The sequence below is a fragment of the Schistocerca serialis genome, unplaced genomic scaffold (assembly GCF_023864345.2).
Source record: "Schistocerca serialis cubense isolate TAMUIC-IGC-003099 unplaced genomic scaffold, iqSchSeri2.2 HiC_scaffold_1362, whole genome shotgun sequence".
Taxonomy (NCBI): domain Eukaryota; kingdom Metazoa; phylum Arthropoda; class Insecta; order Orthoptera; family Acrididae; genus Schistocerca; species Schistocerca serialis.
The window spans coordinates 56,577,324-56,595,305 of NW_026047583.1; positions in this window are offsets into that span (position 1 = coordinate 56,577,324).

Here is a 17,982-nt window from a genome sequence, read left to right on the forward strand (position 1 = left end):
ATGGTCGTTCTACTCTGAGTCTACATTTTCGAATCCGACGCAAAACTGATAGTTAATTGTAACGTTCAGGGCCTCCTAATGACGACGGTACACTGAAATAGCGTCGAAATTCAATTGATCGTCCTTCAGCCAAATTGTCTCCAAGCGTCCATTGCTGCCTCGGGCACCTTATGGTGGTTCTCCTGTGAGTCTACATTTTCGATTCCGACACATAACTGTTAGTTAGTTGTAACGTTCAGGGCCTCCTAATGACGATGGAACACTCAAATTGCGTCGAGATTCAATACATCGTCCTCCTGCCGACTTGTCTCCATGGGTCTACTGCTACTTCGTTCACCCTATCTTCGTTCTCCTGTGAGGCCAGATATTCGAATCCGACGCAAAGCGGACTGCTAATTGTAACGTTCACAGCCTCCTAATGATGATGGAACACTCTAATAGCGTCGCGATTCAATACATCGTCCTCCAGCCGACTTGTCTCCAAGGGTCCATTGCTGCCTTTGGCACCTAATGGTCTTGCTCCTGTGAGTCTAGATTTTCGAATCCGACGCAAAACTGATGGTTAATTGTTACGTTCAGTGCCTCCTAATAACGATGGATCACTCAAATTGCGTCGCGATTCAATATATCTTCCTCCAGCAGACTTGTCTCGGAGGGTCAATTGCTTCCTTTGGCACCTAATGGTCTTGCTCCTGTGAGTCTAGATTTTAGATTCCGACGCGAAACTGATATTTAATTGTAACGTTCAGGGCCTCCTAATGACGATGGAACACTCAAATTGCGTCGAGATTCAATACATCGTCCTCCAGCCGACTTGTCTCCAAGGGGATATTGCTGCCTCGGGCACCGTATGGTCCGTCTCCTGTGAGTCTAGATTTTCGAATCCGACGCAAAAACTGTAGTTAATTGTAACGATCAGGGCTCCAAATGACGATGGAACACTCAAATTGCGTCGAGATCCAATACATCGACCTCCAGTCGACTTGTCTCCAACGGGATATTGCTGCCTCGGGCACCATGTGGTCCGTCTCCTATGAGTCTAGTTTTTCGAATCCGTCGCAAAAGTGATAGTCAATTGTAACGTTCAGGGCCTCCTAATGACGAAGGAACACTCAAATTGCGTCGAGTTCAATACATCGCCCTCCAGCCGACTTGTCTCCAAGGGTCAATTGCTGCCTCGGCACCATTTGGTCGTTGTCCTGCGAGTCTAGATTTTCGAATCCGACGCATAACTGATAGTTAATTGTAACGTCCAGCGCCTCCTAATGATGATAGAACACTCAAATTGCGTCGAGATTCAATACGTCGTCCTCCAGACGACTTGTCTACAAGGGGATCTTGCTTTCTCGGGCAGCTTACGGTTCGCCTCCTGTGAGTCTAGATTTTCGAATTCGACGCAAAACTGATAGTTAATTGTATCGTTCATGGCCTCCTAATGACGATGGAACACTCAAATTGCGTCGAGATTCAATACGTCGTCCTCCAGCCGACTTGTCTCCATGGGTCTATTGCTACCTCGCTCACCTTATGGTCGTTCTCCTGCGAGTCTAGATTTTCGAATCCGACGCAAAACTGAAAGTTAATTGTAACGTTCATGGCCTCCTAATGACGATGGAACACTCAAATTGCGTCGAGATTCAATACATCGTCCTCAAGCCGACTTGTCTCCAAGGGTATATTGCTGCCTCGGGCACCATATGGTCCGTCTCCTGTAGGTACAGATATTCGAATACGACGCAAAACGGACTGCTAATTGTAACGTTCAGAGGCTCCTAATGATGATGGAACACTGAAATTGCATCAAGATTCAATACATCGTCATTCAGCCGACTTGTCTCCATGGGTCTATTGCTGCCTCGGGCACGTTATGGTCGTTCTACCCTGAGTCTACATTTTCGAATCCGGCGCAAAACTGATAGTTAATTGTAACGTTCAGGGCTTCCAAATGACGATGGAAGACTGGAATAGCGTCGAAATTCAATACATCGTTCTTCAGCCAACTTGTCCCCAAGCGTCCATTGCTGATTCGGGCACCTTATGGTCGTTCTACTGTGTGTCTACATTTTCGATTCCGACACATAACTGATAGTTAGTTGTAACGTTCAGGGCCACATAATGACGATGGAACACTCAATTTGCGTTGAGATTCAATACATCGACCTCCCGCCGACTTGTCTCCAACGGGATATTGCTGCCTCGGGCACCATTTGGTCCGTCTCCTGTGAGTCTAGATTTTCGAATCCGACGCAAAAACGATATTTAATTGTAACGTTCATGGCCTCCTAATGACGTTGGAACACTCAAATTGCGTCGAGATTCAATACATCGTCCTCCACCCGATTTGTCTGCAAGGGGATATTGCTGCCTCGGGCACCTTATCGTCGTTCCTCTGTGAGTCTAGATTTACGAATCCGACGCCAAACTAATAGTTAATTGCAACATTCAGGGCCTCCTAATGGCGATAGAACACTGAAATTGCGTCGAGATTCAATACGTCGTCCTCCAGCTGACTAGTCTCCAAGGGGATATTGCTGCCTCGGGCACCATATGGTCCGTCATCTGTGAGTCTATATTTTCGAATCCGACGCAAAACCTGTAGTTAATTGTAACGTTCAGGGCCTCCTAATGACGATGGAACACTCAAGTTGCGTCGAGATTCAATAGATCGTCCTCCAGTCGACTTGTCACCAAGGGGATATTGCTGCCTCGGGCACCATATGGTCCGTCTGCTGTAGGTACAGATATTCGAATTCGACGCCAAACGGACTGCCAATTGTAACGTTCAGAGCCTCCTAATGACGATGGAACACTCACATTGCATCAAGATTCAATACATCGTCATTCAGCCGACTTGTCTCCAACGGTCTATTGCTGCCTCGGGCACATTATTGTCGTTCCTCTGTGAGTCTACATTTTCGAATCCGACACAAAACTGATAGTTAATTGTAACGTTCAGGGCCTCCTAATGACGATGGAACACTGAAATAGCGTCGAAATTCAATACATCGTCCTTCAGCCGACTTGTCTCCAAGCGTCCATTGCTGCCTCGGGCACCTTATGGTCGTTCTCCTGTGAGTCTAAATTTTCGATTCCGACACATAACTGATAGTTAGTTGTAACGTTCAGGGCCTCCTAATGTCGATGGATCACTCAAAATGCGTCGAGATTCAATACATCGTCCTAGAGCCGACTTGACTCCATGGGTCTACTGCTACATCCTTCACCTTATCTTCGTTCTCCTGTGAGTCCAGATATTCGAATCCGACGCAAATCGGACTGCTAATTCTACCGTTCAGAGCCTCCTAATGATGATGGAACACTCTAATTGCGTCGAGATTCAATACATCGTCCTCCAGCCGACTTGTCTCCAAAGGGTTATTGCTGTCTCGGGCACCTTATGCTCCGTCTCCTGTGAGTCTAGATTTTCGAATCCGACGCAAAACTGATGGGTAATTGTAACGTTCAGGGCCTCATAATGACGATGGAACTCTCAAATTGCGTCGCGATCTCAATACATCGTCCTCCGGCCGACTTGTCTCCAAGGGGATATTGCTGCCTCGGACACCATATGGTCCTTCTCCTGTAGGTCCAGATATTCGAATCCGACGCAAAACGGACCGCTAATTGTAACAATCAGGGCCTCCTAATGACAATGGAACACTGAAATAGCGTCGAAATTCAATACATCGTCCTTCAGTCGACTTGTCTCCAAGTGTCCATTGCTGCCTCGGGCGCCTTATCGTCGTTCTCCTGTGAGCCTATATTTTCGATTCCGACACATAACTGATAGTTAGTTGTAACGTTCAGGGTTTCCTAATGACGATGGAACACTGAAATAGCGTCGAGATTCAATACATCGTCCTTAAGCCGACTTGTCTCCAAGCGTCCATTGCTGACTCGGGCACCTTATGGTCGTTCTCCTATGAGTCTATATCTTCGAATCCGACACATAACTGATAGTTAATTGTAACGTTCAGGGCCTCCTCATGACGATGGAACACTCAAATGGCGTCGAGATTCAATACATCGTCCTCCAGCTGACTTGTCTCCAAGGGGATATTGCTGCCTTGGGCACCATATTGTCCTTCTCCTGTGAGTCTAGAATTTCGAATCCGACGCAAAACTGATAGCTAATTGTAACGTTCTGGACCTCCTGATGACGATGGAACACTCAAATTGCGTCGAGATTCAGCCTACTTGTCTCCAAAGGGATATTGCTGTCTCCGTCACCTTATGCTCCGTCTACTGTGAGTCTAGATTTTCGAATCCGACGCAAGACAGTTGGTTAATTGTAACGTTCTTGGCCTCCTAATGACGATGGAACACTCAAATTGCGTCGAAATTCAATACATCGTCCTCCAATCGACTTGTCACCAAGGGGATATTGCTGCCTCGGGCACCATATGGTCCGTCTCCTGTAGGTCCAGATATTCGAATCCGACGCAAAACGGACTGCCAATTGTAACGTTCAGAGCCTCCTAATGACGATGGAACACTCAAACTGCATCAAGATTCAATACATCGTCATTCAGCCGACTTGTCTCCAACGGTCTATTGCTGCCTCGGGCACCTTATGGTCGTTCTACTCTGAGTCTACATTTTTGAATCCGGCGCAAAACTGATAGTTAATTGTAACGTTCAGGGCCTCCTAATGACGATGGAACACTCAAATTGCGTCGAGATTCAATACATCGTCCTCCAGCCGACTTGTCTTCGTGGGTCTACTGCTACCTCGTTCACCTTATCTTCGCTCTCCTGTAAGTCCAGATATTCGAAACCGACGCAAAACGGACTGCTAATTCTAACGTTCAGAGCCTCCTAATGATGATAGAACACTCTAATTGCGTCGAGATTCAATACATCGTCCTCCAGCCGACTTGTCTCTAAGGTGATATTGCTGCCTTGGGCACTATATAGTCATTCCTGTGAGTCTAGAATTTCGAATCCGACGCAAAACTGATAGTTAATTGTAACGTTCACGACCTCCTAATGACGATGGAACACTCAAATTGCGTCGAGATTCAATACATCGTCCTCCAGCCCACTAGTCTCCAAAGGGTTATAGCTGTCTCGGGCACCTTATGCTCCGTCTCCTGTGAGTCTAGATTTTCGAATCCGACGAAAACTGATGGTTAATTGTAACGTTGTGGGCCTCCTAATGACGATGGAACTCTCAAATTGCGTCGCGATCTCAATACATCGACCTCCAGCCGACTTTGTCTCCAAGGGGATATTGCTGCCTCGGGCACCATATGGTCCATCTCCTGTAGGTCCAGATATTCGAATCCGACGCAAAACGGACTGCTAATTGTAACGTTCAGGGCCTCCTAATGACGATGGAACACTTAAATAGCGTCGAAATTCAAAACATCGTCCTTCAGCAGACTTGTCTCCAAGCGTCCATTGCTGCCTCGGGCACCTTATGGTCATTCTCCTGTGAGACTACATTTTCGATTCCGACACATAACTGATAGTTAGTTGTAACGTACAGGGCTTCCTAATGACGACGGAACACTGAAATAACGTCGAGATTCAATACATCGTCCTTCAGCCGACTTGTCTCCAACGGTCTATTGCTGCCTCGGGCACCTTATGGTCGTTCTCCTGTGAGTCTACATTTTCGATTCCGACACATAACTGATACTTAGTTGTAACGTTCAGGGCCTCCTAATGACGATGGAACACTCAATTGCGTCGAGATTCGATACGTCGTCCTCTAGACGACTTGTCTACAAGGGGATATTGCTGCCTCGGGCACCTGATGGTCCGCCTCCCGTGAGTCTAGATTTTCGAATCTGACGCAAAACTGATACTTAGTTGTAACATTCATGGCCTCCTAATGACGATGGAACACTCAAATTGCGTTGAGATTCAATACATCGTCCAACAGCTGAGTTGTCTTCAATGGGATATTGCTGCCTCGGGCACCATGTGGTCCGTCTCCTGTTAGTGTAGATTTTCGAATCCGACGCGAAACTGATAGTTAATTGTAATGTTCAGGGCCTCCTAATGTCGATGGAAGACTCAAATTGCGTCGTGATCCAATACATCGTCCTCCAGCCGTCTTGTCTCCAAGGGTCAATTGCTGCTTCGGGCACTTAATCGTCGTTATCCTGTGAGTTCTAGATTTTCGAATCCGACGCAAAACCGATGGTAAATTATAACGTTCATGGCCTCCTAATGACGATGGAACACTCAAATTGCGTCGAGATTCAATACATCGTCCTCCAGCCGACATGTCTCCATGGGTGTACTGCTACCTCGTTCACCTTATCTTCGTTCTCCTGTGAGCCCAGATATAAGAATCCGACGCAAAACGGACTGCTAATTCTAACGTTCAGAGCCTCCTAATGATGAAGGAACACTCTAATTGCGTCGAGATTCAATACATCGTCCTCCAGCCGACATGTCTCCAAGGTGATATTGCTGCCTTGGGCACCATATAGTCATTCTCCTGTGAGTCTAGAATTTCGAATCCGACGCAAAACTGATAGTTAATTGTAACGTTCACGACCTCCTTATGACGATGGAACACTCAAATTGCGTCGAGATTCAATACATCGTCCTCCAGCCGACTTGCTTCCAAATGGTTATTGCTGTCTCGGGCACCTTATGCTCCGTCTCCTGTGAGTCTAGATTTTCGAATCCGACGCAAAAGTGATAGTTAATTGTAACGTTCAGGGCATCCTAATGACAAAGGAACACTCAAATTGCTTCGAGATTCAATACATCGTCCTCCAGCCGACTTGTCTCCAAGGGGATATTACTGCCTCGGGCCCTTATGGTCCGCCTCCTGTAGGTCCAGATATTCGAATCCGACGCAAAACGGACTGCTAATTGTAACGTTCAGGGCCTCCTAATGACGATGGAACACTTAAATAGCGTCGAAATTCAAAACATCGTCCTTCAGCAGACTTGTCTCCAAGCGTCCATTGCTGCCTCGGGCACCTTATGGTCATTCTCCTGTGAGACTACATTTTCGATTCCGACACATAACTGATAGTTAGTTGTAACGTACAGGGCTTCCTAGTGACGACGGAACACTGAAATAACGTCGAAATTCAATACATCGTCCTTCAGCCGACTTGTCTCCAACGGTCTATTGCTGCCTCGGGCACCTTATGGTCGTTCTCCTCTGAGTCTACATTTTCGAATCCGTCGCAAAACTGATAGTTATTTGTATCGTTCAGGGCCTCCTAATGACGATGGAACACTGAAATAGCGTCGAAATTCAATACATCGTCCTTCAGCCGACTTGTCTCCAAGCGTCCATTGCTGCCTCGGGCACCTTATGGTCGTTCTCCTGTGAGTCTACATTTTCGATTCCGACACATAACTGATACTTAGTTGTAACGTTCAGGGCCTCCTAATGACGATGGAACACTCAATTGCGTCGAGATTCAATACGTCGTCCTCTAGACGACTTGTCTACAAGGGGATATTGCTGCCTCGGGCACCTGATGGTCCGCCTCCCGTGAGTCTAGATTTTCGAATCTGACGCAAAACTGATACTTAGTTGTAACATTCATGGCCTCCTAAAGACGATGGAACACTCAAATTGCGTTGAGATTCAATACATCGTCCAACAGCTGAGTTGTCTTCAATGGGATATTGCTGCCTCGGGCACCATGTGGTCCGTCTCCTGTTAGTGTAGATTTTCGAATCCGACGCGAAACTGATAGTTAATTGTAATGTTCAGGGCCTCCTAATGTCGATGGAACACTCAAATTGCGTCGTGATCCAATACATCGTCCTCCAGCCGTCTTGTCTCCAAGGGTCAATTGCTGCTTCGGGCACTTAATTGTCGTTATCCTGTGAGTTCTAGATTTTCGAATCCGACGCAAAACCGATGGTAAATTATAACGTTCATGGCCTCCTAATGACGATGGAACACTCAAATTGCGTCGAGATTCAATACATCGTCCTCCAGCCGACATGTCTCCATGGGTGTACTGCTACCTCGTTCACCTTATCTTCGTTCTCCTGTGAGCCCAGATATAAGAATCCGACGCAAAACGGACTGCTAATTCTAACGTTCAGAGCCTCCTAATGATGAAGGAACACTCTAATTGCGTCGAGATTCAATACATCGTCCTCCAGCCGACATGTCTCCAAGGTGATATTGCTGCCTTGGGCACCATATAGTCATTCTCCTGTGAGTCTAGAATTTCGAATCCGTCGCAAAACTGATAGTTAATTGTAACGTTCACGACCTCCTTATGACGATGGAAGACTCAAATTGCGTCGAGATTCAATACATCGTCCTCCAGCCGACTTGCTTCCAAATGGTTATTGCTGTCTCGGGCACCTTATGCTCCGTCTCCTGTGAGTCTAGATTTTCGAATCCGACGCAAAAGTGATAGTTAATTGTAACGTTCAGGGCATCCTAATGACAAAGGAACACTCAAATTGCTTCGAGATTCAATACATCGTCCTCCAGCCGACTTGTCTCCAAGGGGATATTACTGCCTCGGTCCCTTATGGTCCGCCTCCTGTAGGTCCAGATATTCGTATCCGACGCAAAACGGACTGCCAATTGTAACGTTCAGGGCCTCCTAATGACGATGGAACTCTCAAATTGCGTCTGGATCTCAATACATCGTCCTGCAGCCGACTTGTCTCCAAGGGGATATTGCTGACTTGGGCACCTAACGGTCTTGTTCCTGTGAGACTAGATTTTCGAATCTGACGCAAAACTGATATTTAATTGAAACGTTAAGGGCCTCCTAATGACGATGGAACACTCAAATTGTGTCGAGATTCAATACATCGTCCTCCAACCGACTTGTCTCCAACGGGATATTGCTGCCTCGGGCACCATGTGGTCCGTCTCCTGTGAGTCTAGATTTTCGAATCTGACGCAGCACTAATAGTTAATTGTAACGATCAGGGCCTCCTAATGGCGATAGAACACTCAAATTGCGTCGATATTCAATATGTAGTCCTCCAGCTTACTTGGCTCCAAGTGGATATTGCTGCCTCGGGCACCTTATGGTCCGTCTCCTGTGAGTCTAGATTTTCGAATCCGAAGCAAAACCTGTAGTTAATTGCGACGTTCAGGGCCTCCTAATGACGATGGAATACTTAAATTACGTCGACATTAAATACATCGTCCACCCGCCGACTTGTCTCCAATGGGATATTGCTGCCTCGGGCACCATGTGGTCCGTGTCCTGTGAGTCCAGAATTTCGAATCCGACGCGAAACTGATAGTTAATTGTAATTTTCAGGGCCTCCTAATGACGACGGAACACTCAAATTGCGTCGAGATTCAATACATCGTCCTCCAGCCGACTTGTCTACATGGGCCTACTGCTACCTCGGTCACCTTATGGTCTTTCTCCTGTGAGTCCAGATATTCGAATCCGACGCAAAACGGCCTGCTAATTGTAACGTTCAGAGCCTGTTAATGATGATGGAACACTCTAATTGCGTCGAGATTCAATACATCGTCCTCCAACCGACTTGTCTCCAAGGGTCAATTGCTGCCTCGGGCACCTTATGGTCGTTCTCCTGTGAGTCTAGATTTTCGGATCCGACGCATAAGTGATAGTAAATTGTAACGTTCAGCGCCTCCTAATGAAGATAGAACACTCAAATTGTGTCGAGATTCAATACACCGTCCTCCAGCCGACTTGTCTCCAAAGGGATATTGCTGCCTCGTGCACCTTATGGTCCGCCTCCTGTGAGTCTAGATTTTTGAATCCGACGCAAAATAGTAGGTTAATTGTAACGTTCATGGCCTCCTAGCGACGATGGAACACAAATATTGCGTCGAGATTCAATACATCGTCCTCCAATCGACTTGTCACGAAGGGGATATTGCTGCCTCGGGCACCATGTGGTCCGTCTCCTGTGAGTCTAGATTTTCGAATCCGACGCAAAAACGATAGTTAATTGTAACGTTCAGCGCCTCCTAATGACCATAGAACACTCAAATTGCGTCGAGATTCAATACGTCGTCCTCTAGACGACTTGTCTACAAGGGGATATTGCTGCCTTGGGCACCTTATGGTCCGCCACCTATGAGTCTAGATTTTCGAATCCGACACAAAACTGATAGTTAAATGTAACGTTCAGGACCTCCTAATGACGATGGAACACTCAAATTGCGTCGAGATTCAATACATCGTCCTCCAGCCCACTAGTCTCCAAAGGGTTATTGCTGTCTCGGGCACAATATGCTCCGTCTCCTGTGAGTCTAGATTTTCGAATCCGACGCAAAACTGATGGTTAATTGTAATGTTCAGGGCCTCCTAATGGCGATGGAACTCTCAAATTGCGTCGCGATCTCAATACATCGTCCTCCAGCCGACTTGTCTCCAAGGGGATATTGCTGCCTCGGGCACCATATGGTCCGTCTCCTGTAGGTCCAGATGTTCGAATCCGACGCAAAACGGACTGCCAATTGTAACGTTCAGAGCCTCCTAATGACGATGGAACACTCAAATTGCATCAAGATTCAATACATCGTCATACAGCCGACTTGTCTCCAACGGTCTATTGCTGCATCGGGCACCTTATGGTCGTTTTCCTCTGAGTCTACATTTTCGATTCCGACACATAATTGATAGTTAATTGTAACGTTCAGGGCCTCTTAATGACGATGGAACACTCAAATTGCGTCGAGATTCAATACATCGTCCTCCAGCCGACTTGTCTCCATGGGTCAATTGCTGCCTTTGGCACCTAATGGTCTTGTTCCTGAGAGTCTAGATTTTCGAATCTGACGCAAAACTGACATTTAATTGAAACGTTAAGGGCCTCCTAATGACGATGGAACACTCAAATTGCGTCGAGATTCAATACATCGTCCTCCAACCGAATTGTCTCCAACGGGATATTGCTGCCTCGGGCACCATGTGGTCCGTCTCCTGTGAGTCTAGATTTTCGAATCCGACGCAAAAGTGATAGTTAATTGTAACGATCAGGGCCTCCTAATGACAAAGGAACACTCAAATTGCGTCGAGATTCAATATATCGTCCTCCAGCCGACTTGTCTCCAATGGGATATTACTGCCTCGGGCACCATATAGTCCTTCTCCTGTGAGTCTAGAATTTCGAATCCAACGCAAAACTGATGGTTAAGTGTAACTTTCAGGGCCTCCTAATGACGATGGAACACTCAAATTGTGTCGCGATTCGATACAACGTCCTCCAGCCGACTTGTCTCCAAGGATCAATTGCTGCCTCGGGCACCTTATGGTCGTTCTCCTGTGAGTCTAGATTTTCGGATCCGACGCATAAGTGATAGTTAATTGTAACGTTCAGCGCCTCCTAATGTCGATGGAACACTCAAATTGCGTCGCGATTCAATGCATCGTCCTCCAGCCGACTTGTCACCAAGGTTTAATAGCTGCCTTGGGCACCTAATGGTCTTGCTCCTGTGAGTCAAGATTTTCGAATCCGACGCAAAACTGATAGTTAATTGTGACGTTCAGGGCCTCCTAATGACGATGGAACACACAAATTGCGTCGCGATTCATTACATCGTCCTCCAGCCGACTTGTCTCCAAGGGTCAATTGCTGCCTTTGGCACCTAATGGTCTTGTACCTGTGAGTCTAGATTTTCGAATCTGACGCAAAACTGATATTTAATTGAAACGTAAAGGGCCTCCTAATGACGATGGAACACTCAAATTGCGTCGAGATTCAATACATAGTCCTCCAACCGACTTGTCTCCAACGGGATATTGCTGCCTCGGGCACCATGTGGTCCGTCTCCTGTGAGTCTAGATTTTCGAATCCGACGCAAAAGTGATAGTTAATTGTAACGTTCAGGGCCTCCTAATGGCAAAGGAACATTCAAATTGCGTCGACATTAAATACATCTTCCTCCAGACGACATGTCTCCAAGGGGATATTACTGCCTCGGGCACCTTATGGTCCGCCTCCTATGAGTCTACATCTTCGAATCCGACGCAACCCTAATAGTTAATTGTAACGATCAGGGCCTCCTAATGGCGATAGAACACTCAAATTGCGTCGACATTAAATACATCGTCAATCCGCCGACTTGTCTCCAATGGGATGTTGCTGCCTCGGGCACCATGTGGTCCGTCTCCTGTGAGTCCAGATGTTCGAATCCGACGCGAAACTGATAGTTAATTTTAATGTTCAGGGCCTCCTAATGACGACGGAACACTCAAATTGCGTCGAGATTCAATACCTCGTCCTCCACCCGACTTGTCTACATGGGTCTACTGCTACCTCGGTCACCTTATGGTCGTTCTCCTGTGAGTCCAGATATTCGAATCCGACGCAAAACGGTCTGCTAATTGTAACGTTCAGAGCCTGTTAATGATGATGGAACACTCTAATTGCGTCGAGATCCAATACATCGTCCTCCAACCGACTTGTCTCCAATGGGATATTACTGCTACGGGCACCATATAGTCCTTCTCCAGTGAGTCTAGAATTTCGAATCCAACGCAAAAGTGATGGTTAAATGTAACGTTCAAGGCCTCCTAATGACGATGGAACACTCAAATTGTGTCGCGATTCAATACAACGTCCTCCAGCCGACTTGTCTCCAAGGGTCAATTGCTGCCTCGGGCACCTTATGGTCGTTCTCCTGTGAGTCTAGATTTTCGGATCCGACGCATAAGTGATAGTTCATTGTAACGTTCAGCGCCTCCTAATGAAGATTGAACACTCAAATTGTGTCGAGATTCAGTACATCGTCCTCCAGCCGACTTGTCTCCAAAGGGATATTGCTGCCTCGTGCACCTTATGGTCCGCCTTCTGTGAGTCTAGATTTTCGAATCCGACGCAAAATAGTAGGTTAATTGTAACGTTCATGGCCTCCTAATGACGATGGAACACAAATATTGCGTCGAGATTCAATACATCGTCATACAGCCGACTTGTCTCCAACGGTCTATTGCTGCATCGGGCACCTTATGGTCGTTTTCCTCTGAGTCTACATTTTCGATTCCGACACATAATTGATAGTTAATTGTAACGTTCAGGGCCTCTTAATGACGATGGAACACTCAAATTGCGTCGAGATTCAATACATCGTCCTCCAGCCGACTTGTCTCCATGGGTCAATTGCTGCCTTTGGCACCTAATGGTCTTGTTCCTGTGAGTCTAGATTTTCGAATCTGACGCAAAACTGATTTATTTATTTTATTTATTTATTTATTTATTGTTCCGTGGGACCACATTTCGGAGAAGTCTCCATGGTCATGGAACGAGTCAATACATGAAATTATAACACGATTGTAGAAACAGATAAAATGAAACAAGTCGTTAGTTTAAATAAAGAAAATCAAGAATGTAACACTGGAATTTTCTTAATTTTTTATCTCTTCCAGGAGCCCCTCGACAGAATAGAAGGAGTGAGCCATGAGGAAACTCTTCAGTTTAGACTTAAAAGTGTTTGGGCTACTGCTAAGATTTTTGAGTTCTTGTGGTAGCTTATTGAAAATGGATGCAGCAGAATACTGCACTCCTTTCTGCACAAGAGTCTAGGAAGTGCATTCCACATGCAGATTTGATTTCTGCCTAGTATTAACTGAGTGAAAGCTGCTAACTCTTGGGAATAAGCTAATATTGCTAACAACAAACGACATTAAAGAAAATACATACTGTGAGGGCAATGTCAAAATTCCCAGACTATTGAATAGGGGTCGACAAGAGGTTTTCGAACTTACACCATACATAGCTCGAACAGCCCGTTTTTGAGCCAAAAATACCCTTTTTGAATCAGAAGAATTACCCCAAAAAATAATACCATATGACATAAGCGTATGAAAATATGCGAAGTATACTACTTTTCGTGTTGAAATGTCACTTATTTCAGATACTGTTCTAATGGTAAATAAAGCGGCATTTAGTTTCTGAACAAGATCCTGAACATGGGCTTTCCACAAGAGCTTACTATCTATCCGTACGCCTAGGAACTTGAACTGTTCCGTCTCGCTTATAACATGCCCATTCTGTCTGATTAAAATGTCAGTTCTTGTTGAATTGTGGGTTAGAAACTGTAAAAACTGAGTCTTACTGTGATTTAGCATCAAATTATTTTCCACAAGCCACGAACTTACTTCATGAACTACATTATTTGATAATGTTTCAATATTACACACAAGATCCTTCACTACCAAGGTGGTGTCATCAGCAAACAGAAATATTTTTGAATCACCTGTAATACTAGAAGGCATATCATTTACATAAATAAGGAACAGCAGTGGCCCCAGCACCGACCCTTGGGGAACGCCCCATTTAACAGTGCCCCATTGGGACTGAACATCATTACCACTCTCAATATTGCGGAGGATTACCTTCTGCTTTCTGTTCTTAAAGTAGGAGGCGAACCAATTGTAAGCTACTCCCCTTACTCCATAATGTTCCAACTTCTGCAGTAATATTTTGTGGTCAACACAGTCAAAAGCCTTCGTTAAATCAAAGAAAACACCTAACGTTCTCAACCTTTTATTTAATCCGTCCAAAACCTCACAGAGAAAAGAGAATATAGCATTTTCAGTTGTTAAGCCATTTCTAAAACCAAACTGTACATTTGACAGCAAATTATGTGAATTTAAATGCTGCAGTAACCTTGTATATACAAGCCTCTCGATAACTTTAGCAAACACCGATGGCATAGAAATAGGTCTATAATTGTCAACATTATCCCTGCCTCCCTTTTTATAAAGTGGCTTCACTACCGAGTACTTTAATCGGTCAGGAAACCGACCACTGCTAAAGGAAAAGTTACAGATATTTAATTGAAACGTTAAGGGCCTCCTAATGACGATGGAACACTCAAATTGCGTCGAGATTCAATACATCGTCCTCCAACCGACTTGTCTCCAACGGGATATTGCTGCCTCGGGCACCATGTGGTCCGTCTCCTGTGAGTCTAGATTTTCGAATCCGACGCAAAAGTGATAGTTAATTGTAACGATCAGGGCCTCCTAATGACAAAGGAACACTCAAATTGCGTCGAGATTCAATACATCGTCCTCCAGCCGACTTGTCTCCAAGGGGATATTACTGCCTCGGGCACCTTATGGTCCGCCTCCTGTGAGTCTAGATTTTCGAATCCGACGCAAAACCTGTAGTTAATTGTAACGCTTAGGGTCTCCTAATGACGATGGAATACTCAAATTACGTCGACATTAAATACATCGTTCACCCGCCGACTTGTCCCCAATGGGATATAGCTGCCTCGGGCACCATGTGGTCCGTCTCCTGTGAGTCCATATTTTCGAATCCGACGCGAAACTGATAGTTAATTGTAATGTTCAGCGCCTCCTAATGACGACGGAACACTCAAATTGCGTCGAGATTCAATACATCGTCCTCCAGCCGACTTGTCTACATGGGTCTACTGCTACCTCGGTCACCTTATGGTCGTTCTCCGGTGAGTCCAGATATTCGAATCCGACGCAAAACGGTCTGCTAATGGTAACGTTCAGAGCCTCTTAATGATGATGGAACACTCTAATTGCGTCGAGATTCAATAGATCGTCCTCCAACCGACTTGTCTCCAATGGGATATTACTGCCTCGGGCACCATATAGTCCTTCTCCTGTGAGTCTAGAATTTCGAATCCAACGCAAAACTGATGGTTAATTGTAACTTTCAGGGCCTCCTAATGACGATGGAACACTCAAATTGTGTCGCGATCCGATACAACGTCCTCCAGCCGACTTGTCTCCAAGGATCAATTGCTGCCTCGGGCACCTTATGGTCGTTCTCCTGTGAGTCTAGATTTTCGGATCCGACGCATAAGTGATAGTTAATTGTAACGTTCAGCGCCTCCTAATGTCGATGGAACACTCAAATTGCGTCGCGATTCAATGCATCGTCCTCCAGCCGACTTGTCTCCAAGGTTTAATTGCTGCCTTTGGCACCTAATGGTCTTGCTCCTGTGAGTCTAGATTTTCGAATCCGACGCAAAACTGATAGTTAATTGTAACATTCAGGGCCTCCTAATGACGATGGAACACTCAAATTGCGTCGCGATTCATTACATCGTCCTCCAGCCGACTTGTCTCCAAGGGTCAATTGCTGCCTTTGGCACCTAATGGTCTTGTACCTGTGAGTCTAGATTTTCGAATCTGACGCAAAACTGATATTTAATTGAAACGTAAAGGGCCTCCTAATGACGATGGAACACTCAAATTGCGTCGAGATTCAATACATCGTCCTCCAACCGACTTGTCTCCAACGGGATATTGCTGCCTCGGGCACCATGTGGTCCGTCTCCTGTGAGTCTAGATTTTCGAATCCGACGCAAAAGTGATAGTTAATTGTAACGTTCAGGGCCTCCTAATGGCAAAGGAACATTCAAATTGCGTCGACATTCAATACATCGACCTCCAGCCGACTTGTCTCCAAGGGGATATTACTGCCTCCGGCACCTTATGGTCCGCCTCCTGTGAGTCTACATTTTCGAATCCGACGCAACACTAATAGTTAATTGTAACGATCAGGGCCTCCTAATGGCGATAGAACACTCAAATTGCGTGGATATTCAATATGTAGTCCTCCAGCCTACTTGGCTCCAAGTGGATATTGCTGCCTCGGGCACCTTATGGTCCGTCTCCTGTGAGTCTAGATTTTCGAATCCGACGCAAAACCTGTAGTTAATTGTAACGTTCAGGGCCTCCTAATGACGATGGAATACTCAAATTACGTCGACATTAAATACATCGTCAACCCGCCGACTTGTCTCCAATGGGATATTGCTGCCTCGGGCACCATGTGGTCCGTCTCCTGTGAGTCCAGATTTTCGAATCCAACGCGAAACTTATAGTTAATTGTAATGTTCAGGGCCTCCTAATGACGACGGAACACTCAAATTGCGTCGAGATTCAATACATCGTCCTCCACCCGACTTGTCTACATGGGTCTACTGCTACCTCGGTCACCTTATGGTCGTTCTCCTGTGAGTCCAGATATTCGAATCCGACGCAAAACGGTCTGCTAATTGTAACGTTCAGAGCCTCTTAATGATGATGGAACACTCTAATTGCGTCGAGTTTCAATACATCGTCCTCCAAGCGACTTGTCTCCAATGGGATATTACTGAAACGGGCACCATATAGTCCTTCTCCTGTGAGTCTAGAATTTCGTATCCAACGCAAAACTGATGGTTAATTCTAACGTTCAGGGCCTCCTAATGACGATGGAACACTCAAATTGTGTCGCGATTCAATACAACGTCCTCCAGCCGACTTGTCTCCAAGGGTCAATTGCTGCCTCGGGCACCTTATGGTCGTTCTCCTGTGAGTGTAGATTTTCGAATCCGCCGCATAAGTGATAGTTAATTGTAACGTTCAGCGCCTCCTAATGACGATAGAACACTCAAATTGTGTCGAGATTCAATACATCGTCCTCCAGCCGACTTGTCTCCAAAGGGATATTGCTGCCTCGTGCACCTTATGGTCCGCCTCCTGTGAGTCTAGATTTTCGAATCCGACGCAAAACAGTAGATTAATTGTAACGTTCATAGCCTCCTAATGACGATGGAACGCAATTATTGCGTCGAGATTCAATACATCGTCCTCCAATCGACTTGTCACCAAGGGGATATTGCTGCCTCGGGCACCATATGGTCCGTCTCCTGTAGGTCCAGATATTCGAATCCGACGCAAAATGGATTGCCAGTTGTAAAATACAGAGCCTCCTAATGACGATGGAACACACAAATTGCATCAAGATTCAATACATCGTCATTCAGCCGACTTGTCTCCAACGCTCTATTGCTGCCTCTTGCACCTTATGGTCGTTCTCGTCTGAGTCTACATTTTCGAATCCGACGCAAAACTGATAGTTAATTGTAATATTCAGGGCCTCCTAATGACGATGGAACACTGAAATAGCGTCGAAATTCAATACATCGTCCTTCAGCCGACTTGTCTCCGAGCGTCCATTGCTCCCTCGTTCTCCTTATGGTCGTCTTCCTGTGAGTCTACATTTTCGATTCCGACACATAACTGATACATAGTTGTAACGTTCAGGGCCTCC